This window comes from Hyperolius riggenbachi, chromosome 8, assembly GCF_040937935.1.
Source record: "Hyperolius riggenbachi isolate aHypRig1 chromosome 8, aHypRig1.pri, whole genome shotgun sequence".
NCBI lineage: Eukaryota > Metazoa > Chordata > Amphibia > Anura > Hyperoliidae > Hyperolius > Hyperolius riggenbachi.
Window position 1 is genome coordinate 155802121 of NC_090653.1, and position 11913 is coordinate 155814033.

Genomic DNA, 11913 nt, shown 5'->3' on the forward strand with positions numbered 1-11913 from the left:
AAGAGAAAAGTATATAAAAATAATCACTGAAGTGCTCCTACGTGTATCCCTGACGGCCTTACAGTTTTTGTTACAATTTTCAATGTATAAAGCACCAGCAAAATTCTCAGCCTTGCCAAATAACTCCATAAATGGCAAGTGCGAACTGGCTCAGGAGGAAAAGAGGACTCTGCCCAAATGTACTTCCTATGTAGGTGAGGGAACGATATATGGAAGGTGGGGGGAAAGGAACAATGGCTAAATAGAGAATAAAATGGGTAAGTGAGTTTGAAGAAGTAGGTTTTGAGGTTTGACTATATGTTTTAAGTCCCTGTGCAGTTTCAAATTTTATTAAACTAACCTGCCTTCACCTAGTTATATATTGTATAATTATGATATAACTAGTAAAAAAAAGCCCGCCCATTAAAAATTGAACGCTAGGCTACGGGCGCTAGCTGGGAATCAGTGGACATTTCGGCATGACAATGACCCAAAACACACAGCAAAAGTGGTGAAAAAATGGTTAGCAGACAACAACATTAACGTTTTGGAGTAGCTCAGCCAGAGTCCTGACATGAATCCAATTGAGAATCTGTGGAGGGAGCTAAAGATCAGGATGATGGCAAAAAGACCCTCCAACCCGAAAGATTTGGTGCTCATTGATATAGATGAATGGGCCAAATTACCTGTGGAGACTTGCAAAAAGCTGGTCTGCAATTATAGGAAGCGTTTGATTGCTGTAATAGCCAATAAAGGCTTTTCTATTGATTATTGAGAAGGGTGTGAATAATTTTGGACTGGACACTTTGCTCAAATGTACATAAAACCTGATAAATGTTTTTTTCCCCCACAATAATGCCTCTTGTACACTGTCTTATTATCTTTTGGGAGACACCTATGTCATTTCCCATCAACAAAAAATCACTTGCTGGTTGGATAAAAGTAACTTTAAGTCAAAATTTGATTAATTATGGGCAGCACTATATAAACAACACTGGAACATGAACAAATGAATAATGAAAGCAGAGAGAGAACAACCCCCCCTCCCCCCCACCACCACCACCACCCACACACACACACACACACACACCAGGCTAAGTAACTCACAATGACAAAACTATATATACAGTATACAGAACCGAGTATGCAGGACCAAACTGTAAATCTGGTATTGTTTAAAAAGAAATAAATATGGCAGTTTCCATATCCCTTTCACTACAGTTGTCCTTTAAAGAGAACCTGAACTGAAAATAAGAAGTCAAAATAACCATACACAGGTCATACTTACCTCCTGTGTAGTCTATTGCTCAATCTCTTTCTCCTCTCCTGTGTCCCATTTGCCCATTGTTATTAATGGAATTCTCCACCACTACCCCATAACTGCTTCCTGGTCAGCACACTGTTAAACTGTAATATCCCCCACCTGAGCAATAGGGAGACATGGACATTACCTTGCACATTCAGTTGTAACTGACAGCTGCTGATATATAACTGACAGCAACTGGTATATTTCAGTTCTGACAAAATATTGTCAGAACTGGAAGGAATCACTGTAAGAAGAAAATGTGGAGCTTCTGAGAGAAACTGACGGTGAGGTAAGTATATAATATTAATTTCCAGCGACATTATGTGTTTATTTTAAATAGTTTTCCTTGCTTCAGGTTCCCTTTAAGTGCTAATGGGCTTAAACCACGGAGTTAGGTGGTTTGCGCCCACACATCGCGCACTGCCCTGGGCACAGCCATTAATAGTGCGCGGTGCGACGATAATGTCGCACCCGCTGCCTTGTAAACTTTGCAACTGGTGCGACGTTTACACCGCGCACTATTAACGGCTGCGCGCGCACTGCCCCGGGCTGTGCGCGATGTAGCTTTGCGCGGCTATTAGTGCTTGCAAAGCTACTTTTCGGGCACTAAGTGGCTTTTCACTCCAGCGCTAATACTTAGCGTCGGTTAGTGAATCAAGCCCATAGTGTTTCTGATGCTGCAACCAGGAAAATTAGCTATGCAAGATTATGCCATGTCATAAATTGATTTTAACTGTGGTGATAGATTTAATGGTCATCTGGATGTTGTATCCCTGAGAGCGCATAGGACTGGATTCTGAGGTCATGAGTGCTGTCCTTTTCTAGTCCATGTACACACACTGCAGCCATAACGCTTCCCACATAATAACTACATGCATCATCTTAGTTCCCTCCATAACAACTACAGCCAAGAAACCATATAAAAAGTAGCAACCAAGCATCCCCATATGTGCAGCCATTTCCCCCATAGCAAGGCAGCCATAATATCCCCCTATATATGATGTGCAGGCATGTCATAAATAAATAATAATAAATGCTTCCATGTACCCAATTTTTAACAAGTCCATCTATGTCTCCAAAACAAGTGCATCCATTTCCCCATAAAACAATGCTTTCATGCTCCCTGAATAACAAGGTCAACCTTGTCCCCACAGAGCCATATTTAGACCATACATGGCCCCAAGCAGAGCAATACATTTAGGGGGAGGAGAGAGTAACACTGTGTGCATAATGTCTTATGTCTGTAGTAGAGCATTGCTGCAGAGATCTTGGTTTTTACAGATTGAAAGGATCCCTGCACACTGCAAATCCGTTTTCCAATTCTGATTCCGATTCCGATTTTCAATTCCGATTTTCCCTGAATACATTCAACAGAAAAACGGATCAAAAAACGCAGCATGCAGTAAAGATTGAAAATCGGAATTGAATGTAAAAACCGATTAAAAAGCGGAATCGGAAATGCATGCAGTGTGCAAGAGGCCAAAGATTTATTTAAAGAGTAACTGTCAGGCTGCAAAAGCTAATTTAAACTTCTATTCTCCTGTGTTAAACAGGTTAGAAGGAAGCCAAAACGGCAATACTGAAGTTAAAAATCTCTCTTAAAGTGAACCTAAAGCCTAGAAAAAAAAATGAGATTAACTCACCTGGGGCTTCCCTCAGCCCCCTGCAGCCGATCGGTGCCCTCGCAGCTCCGGTCCGATGCTTCTGGACCCGCCGGCGACGACTTCCGGTTTCGCCGTCACCGGCCGACAGGCATGGGAACGCGAGTGATTGTTCGCGTTCCCAGCCTGTATATCGCCCCCTATGCTGCTATTGCGGCCTCCTTGCCGCAATAGCAGCATAGGGGGCGATATACAGGCTGGGAACGCGAAGAATCACTCGCGTTCCCATGCCTGTTGGCCGGTGGCGGCCAAACCGGAAGTGTTCGTCGGCGGGTCCTGGAGCATCAGAGCGGGGCTGCGAGCGCACCGATCGGCTGCAGGGGGCTGAGGGAAGCCCCAGGTGAGTTAATCTCATATTTTTTTCTAGGCTTTAGGTTCACTTTAATTTTGATGTGTGCTAAACAGCAAGGCTGTTATTCCCAAGCTCTTAAAAATACGAGAGGCCGCATAACATACTGCAAAGCATTCTGGGGCTGCTTCTTCCCACCTTGGGTCCTCCCCTCGGCTGCTAGTGAGAAGTTACAGGCTCAAGTTACAGCAGCTTGTAACTCAGCCCAGCTCACAGCACTGAAAAATCACGGCGTTAGAGTATACTGCATGAGTTCACTATTGTTCCTAGCCACATGGCTAATTAATATTCACTGCAAAGTAGTGTTGTCCATTAGAATCTTTTTTGTGAGTCGAATCATCAGGAAGCAGGGAGGACATGACAACACAATTGGCTTCATAGGAGACAGACAAACATGGAACCTGCCATGAGCTGTCAGGAGCATCATTCTCTGCAAATACTATATAAAAATTCTGTGAAATCCAAACGTGGACAGTGAAATGCATATGTAATGTAAGTAGAGCCAATATTTAGCTACTGATATATGTGTTTTTTTTCTCTGAGACCTTATACCTAACAGCTTCTCTTTAAACACTACATAAACAGAGGCAATAAATATTTATGAGGCCCCTTTCACCTCCTGCGGACCCACACAATTTATTTGTTGCCTGGTCGGAAATCCTGCACTGTGTCCCAATGTTTCCATGTCCCCCTATAACTAGTGTTTCCATGTCCCCATATAGAAAGCAACATGCGTGTGCCTGATATAAGAAGTGCATCTATGTTCCTTATAAAGCAGGAAGTTTGCGGTTACTTTGTTTTGTGGATATCAGCTTGCTTTGTCTTGGGGATATCAGTTTGCATGCTGAGTGTGAGGTGCATGCAAAAATGAGGATGAAGCTAGGCTGTATTTTCATATAAACGTAACAAGAAAAAATAGCTCTCCCAGCACTGATTCTTTTAAAGTATTCCTGATGTGAAATATAAATAGTGGTGTTTGCACAAAACTGCTTTAAAGAGAATCTGTATTGTTAAAATCGCACAAAAGTAAACATACCAGTGCGTTAGGGGACATCTCCTATTACCCTCTGTCACAATTTCGCCGCTCCCCGCCGCATTAAAAGTGGTTAAAAACAGTTTTTAAAAGTTTGTTTATAAACAAACAAAATGGCCACCAAAACAGGAAGTAGGTTGATGTACAGTATGTCCACACATACAAAATACATCCATACACAAGCAGGCTGTATACACCCTTCCTTTTGAATCTCAAGAGATCATTTGTGTGTTTCTTTCCCCCTGCATCTCTCATGCACTGAAGTTTCAGGCTGCTCTTTTCTTCCTGCAAACAGCTTTGCCCTTGTCTGAATTTCCTCAGTATGTGAAAGCCCAGCCAGCTCAGAGGACGATTTATCCAGCTTGTAAAAGATAAGAGAGCAGAGAGAAGCTGCACTAATCTAAATATCACACAGGCAGTGTGAAGAGAGGGGCCTGAAAGGGGGAGTTCATAGCAGAACCACAACACTGAAGAACTTGGCAGCCTTCCAGACACAGGCCGACAAGTCTGACAGGGGAAAGATACATTGATTTATTACAGAGACTGTGATAGCAGAAAGTGCTGTAGTAAGCCAGAACACATTAGAATAGCTTTTGGAACTTGTAGGATGATAAAAAACAGGATGCAATTTTTGTTACGGAGTCTCTTTAAGTATAATTGTGCATGATGGGTAGAACATAATGCATTGCATGCAATATACAGTATCTGCTCTAGACGTCATGCAGCAAGCACACACACAATCTTGCTTAACGCAGTTTAGTGCATACACCCTATGATGAGATAGATATGTGTCTGTGCAGTGCAAAGCATGCACATAACTAGGCTGTGTTCCCTTTCTTCTCTTTCTGCCTGAAAGAGTTAAACATCAGGCATGCACGTCACAGTTTCTCTCCAGTCGGAGCCTAGTTGCACTATAGCATAATCTTCACTGATAATAAATTACAGCTATTAATCTCTATCCTGGCAAAGAACAGCTTCTGAGTGTAGTGCATAGACAAAAAGATAGTTCATAGATTTTGGCTTAGATCTCTCTCGGATTTGAACTGACTAGCATTCAGTTGAGCAAATACAACAATAAGCCTACTTTTTCAGCTGATATGCATAAAAAATAAAAAAATTCTAGGATTCTAAAAAAAAATGTCATTTTTAGGAGTAGGTGGATATACACAATTTTTTATCTCATCGGTTTATTTTCACCTTGGGTCTCCTTTAGGCCTCTTTCAAACTATGGCGTTGCGTAGCATCCCCTCGCTTCTCCCCCATCACAGTGGCCATTTGTCTCTATGGCCACACTCCCCACGGTGAGACGCGATGCGGTAGAAATGCTTCCAACGATGCAAAAGTGAAACAGACTCTGCAATGCGTTGATGATCGGTACTGCACGGCATGCATATGTATTTCATTCCATGGCACCGCAGCAATCTATTTCTATTGTTGCGTTGGTGGTGCAGCGTGGATGCGCTGATCATACAAAAGTCAGTGACGCATTACCTGTTCTGCAGGGAGCGTGTCACAGTTTGGGGGGGCAGAGCTATGCATATCACCCTGTTGCTGCAGTCTGACGCAGTGTAATGGCAAAGGGAAACTCTGTGGTGCAATTGTCTTTCCCCCGGCTCTCATACTGTGGGAAAATCACACAGCACCATGTTTCAGAATAGTCATAAAGTGAACCCGAAGTAAGAGCAATATGAGGCTACCATATTTATTTCCTTTTAAACAATACCTCTTGCCTGGCAGACCTGGTGATCTACTGGCAGCAGTAGAGTTACAACTCTGAAACAAGCATGTGGCTAATCCAGTCAGATTTGATTGAGTCAGAGCATCTGATCTGGATGTGTGTTCAGGGTCTATGTATAAAAGTATTAGAGACACAGCATCAGAGGGACAGCCAGGCAACTTGCATTCTTTGAAAGGATATAAATACGTCAGCCTCTATATCACTCTCACCTCGGCTTTCCTTTAAACATGTAATCAGCACCATGGACAGCGTATTTCATTCAGATTGTGAGAACCCGTAATGAAACACTGTAAGGATGCTTTTATTCTCCGGTGCTGTATTCTGCAGCATTTCTCTGGGCAATCTATGATGTAGCCTGAAAGTCCCAGAATTTTCCAGCCCACATCAAGATATGATAAAGTAGAGGGTATACAATGAGCAGCTAAATACAGCTCCTGGCGATCTAAAATAAAGGTGTTCTAAAATATCGCAAGAAAATCAAAGTACAAAGTAAAAATCAGTTGCTTCTGATATTGTTCATTGAAAATATTGAAATTAGGTTGGAGCAGATACATATAAACACATACAAATAAAACGTATGTTTCTTTCAGGGCTGTGGAGTCGGTACAAAAATCTTCTAAATCCGACTCCTCAGTTTATGAAACCTCCGACTCCGGGTACCCAAAATTGCTTAGACTCCGACTCCTTAGTCTAATACTTACCAGGGCTGTGGATTTTGTACAAAATCATCCGACTCCCGACTCAGACTCCTCAGTTTATGAAATCACCGACTCAAACTCCGACTCCAGGGACCCAAAATTGCTCTGACTCCTCTACTCCAACTCCGACTCCACAGCCCTGGTTTCTTTCAGAGTAAAATGAGCCATACATTACTTTTTTCCCATGTTGCTGTCACTTACAGTAGGGAGTATAAATCTGACAGAGTCGAAAGGTTTTGAACTAGCCCATCTCCTCATGTGGGGTTCTCACGGTTTTCTTTCTTTTCAAAAGCACTTAGTGAATGGCAGTTGCTCCGTCCAACTGTCAATAAAGTGTGCAGTGAGCAGGGAGGCTGGCCAGCATCTTAGCATAAATCTTTTTCAGTTAGTGTCTTTATAAACAATAAAGGCTATGCTGAGAATCCCACATGAAGAGATGGGCTAGTCCTGTTGGTTCTGTCAGATTTCTACTACCTACTGTAAGTGACAGCAACATAGGAGAAAAGTCACTTATGACTCATTTTACTCTGGAAAAGATGCAATTCTTATTTGTAGGTGTTTACATGTATTTTACATTTTATAATTTTCCGCGATAGTGGTCTTTTAAAAGCAAAAGCAGAGGATTAAGGGCTGTACCAGTCACAAACACTTTAAGAAGTTAGGCCTTTGTGCTGTAGCTGCATTCCTCCTCAAGAAGACACTGGAACACTGTCTGGCATAACTCAGCTGGTGTCATCCCTGGAACTATGAGGGTGTTTTTGGCAGGAGGGAAATTTTTGTACAGCTAGGGAAGGGAAAGACAACCTGGAGATGGCTTGAAAAGTAAATGGCCAGGAATATTTCCCTCCCTTTGCTGGAGAGGATGTGTGTCTGTTAGAGTCAGTAATCTCTCTCTCCCAGTCATTCAGCTTAATGGAGAAGTGGTAAATAGGTATCAGGGGTTGTAGGATGCACCGGGGAGCATTCATGGATTTCTCTGGTGGATAATGGGAGGGGACAAGGTCAGCTTGCCATTCGAACTCCCTCCCATTGTTCTCTTTAGAAGGAATCATGGCTCACAGCACAGGATTGGCATTCAGGCAAAAAAAAAAAGAATTCTCTGGTGCAGAGATGACCATTGAAGTTAAAGAGGAACTTTACTGAATATAACTTAATTAATAAAAGTGCTTATGATTTACACTATTCATTTAAAAATAATTTAGTCTGTGCCACTGTAAAATCTTTTCTCTCCCTCCTGGGCCATAAGCAATTAACTTTTTCTCCTCACAGATAATGTTTTATCTTCGATTTAGAATGCGTTTTCAGCACTTTGTAATGGAAAAAGTACCAACAAAAGAACTATCAAAATAATTTTGAGTATTTTTTGCTTGCTGGCAGGCATTTTATTGACAAGTTTCTAAATATCACCAAGGAGAAGACTCTTGTTCAGTGTTCTGAAGTTAGCGGAAAGGACACCTGGGGCTATATGCAATTCCCCTTTTCTCCTGAGTTATCTCCTAGGAGAACATTTTCATCTTCTCTCTTAACCACTTCGTCCACAGGTCAGTAGATATACGTCCTCTGGGACTTCATCTAAGCCACAGGTCAGTAGATATACGTCTTGCAGCAGAAGCAGTGCTGTGCAGGATTGGGCTTGCTCCTGTGCACATTTCTGGCACTATCTGATGCAGGACTAATTGGTGAATGGGAATATAAATTTCCTGAGCTAATGAGATTGATTTTTACTATTAAAAATACTTGTATTTTCTTATTTCATAGTGAAAAACACACTCTGTAGCATTATTTCAGAATCAAATATCTTCACTATAAATTGTGACAGGAACATAATCTAAGTTTTGTGATAAGCAGTAAGAATAGCCAAACAAAATTTGTATTTTTTATCTACAGTAGCACTTTTTATTTTTAAACTGGAATTGGTAAAACTGAGAAATACATGTTTTTTCTATTTTTTCTTTGTTTTCCCATTAAAATTCATAGAAAACAAAATTGTTTGAGGGAAAAAAATGGCATACAATGAAAGCCTAGTTTGTCTTGAAAAAAACAATATATATTTCATTTCTGTGTCATAAGTAGGGATAAAGTTATTTCTGATTAAATAGGGAAATAGCTAAACTGTCAAAACTGTTCTGGTCAATAAGTTGAAAATAAGGTCTGGATGCGAAGTGGTTAACTAAATTTTCAGGATTTTACACTTGAAAAAGTACCTAAAAGTTGGTGAAAAAGTACTATTAAATTTATATTAAGTATTTTCTTGCTTGCTGGTGGCTTAAAATATATTTTATGACAGGTTGTGAAAATATCACCAAGGAGAAAACTCAGGAGAAAAGGCGAATTGCATATGGGCCCTGGGTCCTTATTTAATTCACCTTTTCTCCTAAGTTTTCTCCTATGAGATAATTTTTCATCTTCTGTTTAAAAATACTTCTCAGCACTCTGCAATGGAAAAAATACCAAAACGTAAGTGAAAAAGTACTCTTAAAATTATTTTCAGTATTTTCATGCCTGCTGGTGGCTTAAAGGAATACTATCAATACCCAAGTGTTCTAAAATGACAATGTACAAATAACGTCTAAGTAGCTGTGGAAACATTTTCCTACTCTTCATGTTAAATATTAGAGGAAAAAGATGTAATTTATTGAGGGTAGGATTTAGCTATATTGGGACAAATCAATTGCAGAAGGGTGTCTGCTTCAATGCACAGCCAGAGTTGCATATCAGACTACAGAAAGCAAATATCAAACATATCAAACGCTGAAAGCAAAAACAGTATGAAAAGCTGTGACAATTAGTTACATTTCCTCTGCTCTCTTCAGACACGTCAGTCAGAAACACAGGACACAGAAGCTGCAGCTGTTGGGAGCTCTCTCTCTCTGTCACACACAGAGGGCCATATGCAATTCACCTTTTCACCTGAGTTTTCTCCTAGGTGATATTTTTACAACTTGTAAATAAAATGCATTTTAAACCACCAGCAAGCAAACAAATACTCAAAATAATTTTGACAGGACTTTTTCATCTTCTTTTTGGTACTTTTTCCATTGCAAAGTGTTAAAAGGTTATTTTAAATAGAAGATGAAAAATTATCTCCTAGGAGAAAACGCAGGTGATAAACTGAATTGCAAATGGCCCAGAGTTACACATAGAGTTAACTGATCAAGTGTGAGGGGAATTTCCCCTCTCCTCATGGCTCAGTCAGCCGTCAGTTTTGGCGTCAGTAAAGTTTGAATGTATTTTGATAACAGTAAACAAAGAGGTTGCTACTAAAATGTATACACCAGTACTTAGCAGCACTTCCCAAACAATTCCTGTGTCAATTGAAAAAAATATGTGAATCGATAGTATTCCTTTAAAAGGCATTTAATTGACAAGGGCCCATATGCAATTCACTTTTTCACCTGAGTTTTCACCTATGAGATAATTTTTCACCTTCTATTTAAAATAACTTTCCAGCACTTTTCAATTAAAAAAGTACCGCCATGTAAATGAAAAAGTGATATCAAAATAATTTTGAGTATTTTCTTGCTTTCTGGTGGCTTAAAATGCATTTTATCGACAAATTTAAAAATATCACCCAGGAGAAAACTAAGGAGAAAAAGTTAATTGCATATGGGCCAAGGTGTGCAAATATCACGTAGGAGAAAAATCAGAAGGAAAAGTGAATTGCATATGGATTCAGAGCCCTTATGCAATTCACTTTTCTTCTTAGTTTTCTCAGAGTTAATATTTTCAAACCTTGTCAATTAAATGCATTTTGATAGTACTTTTTTTTTTTTACTATTTTTGGTACTTTTTGAATTGTGAAATGCTGAAAAGTTATTTTAAAGAGAAGATGAAAAATTATCACCTCGGAGAAACATTGGAGAAAAAGTGAATTGCATATGGGGCCAGGACCCATATGCAATTCACTCAGTTCACTTTTTCTCCTAAGTTTTCTCCTAGGTGATATTTTTACAACTTCTGAATAAAATGCCTTTTAAATCACCAGGAAAATACTCAAAATAATTTTGATAGTACTTTTTCATCTACTTTTTAGTACATTTTCAATTGCACAGTGATGAAACATTATTTTAAATACAATATGAAAAATTATCTCCTAGGAAAAAACTCAGGAGAAAAAGTTAATGGCATATGGGCCTTAGGCCCATTTGTAATTCACTTTTTCTTCTACGTTTTCTCCTAGATGATATTTTCACAACTTGTCATAAAATGCCTTTAAGGGCCATATGCAATTCACTTTTTCTCCTGAGTTTTCTCCTAGGAGATACTTTTTCATCATCGATTCATAATAACTTTTTAGCATTTTACAATGGAAAAAGTACTGAAAAGTATGCAAAAAAGTACTATCAAAATTATTTTGCGTATTTGTTTGCTTTCTAGTGGTTGAAAAGGCATTTTATTGACAAGTTTGAAAATTTCACCTAGGAGGAAACTTAAGTGAAAAAGTGAATTGCATATAGCCCTAGGTCACCAGCAAGCAAGAAAATACTCAAAATAAATTTGTTTGTACTTTTTCACCAACTTTTGGGTAATTTTTAAATTGTAAAATGCTGAAAATTTAGTTTAAAGAGAAGATGAAAATTATCTCCTAGGAGATAACTCAGGTAAAAAAAAATATGAATCTACTGTGAAGAGAAAGCTTTGTGACATTATAGCCTACGCTAACCATCACTGGGAGGGCAGGGTTAGATCCCAATATACAGCAATATATATAGGAAGTGTTTCTGATACTGAAACTAGGATAATTAATGCATAATTGGGTAACCTGAATAATGTTTCCCCTTTATTGTATACATCATTGTGATGCCTGTTTTTGGACCCCTGTAGGGAACATGACAGCTGTTTGGGCTGTTTATGTTGAGATTTCAGGATGGAGAGAATACAAAATTTTTGGGCATCAACTTTATGTTTTTTTGTCCTATATTAGGTAATTTTACAAACTTTACACAAACTTCCCCATGCATGAAACACTTCTATGTGAGTCTTGCAAAAATAATTTTACCTGGAATTGCCTCCTTTCTGTAGTCTAATACGTCAGCGTTAAATACGTCTCTTGTTTGAAATATCTTTGCAAGGTCTCCTCAAGCCTGTTTGAAGTCACTACAAAACATATTATTGCTTTATTGTTGTGAATGGCTTACTCTTTGTACCT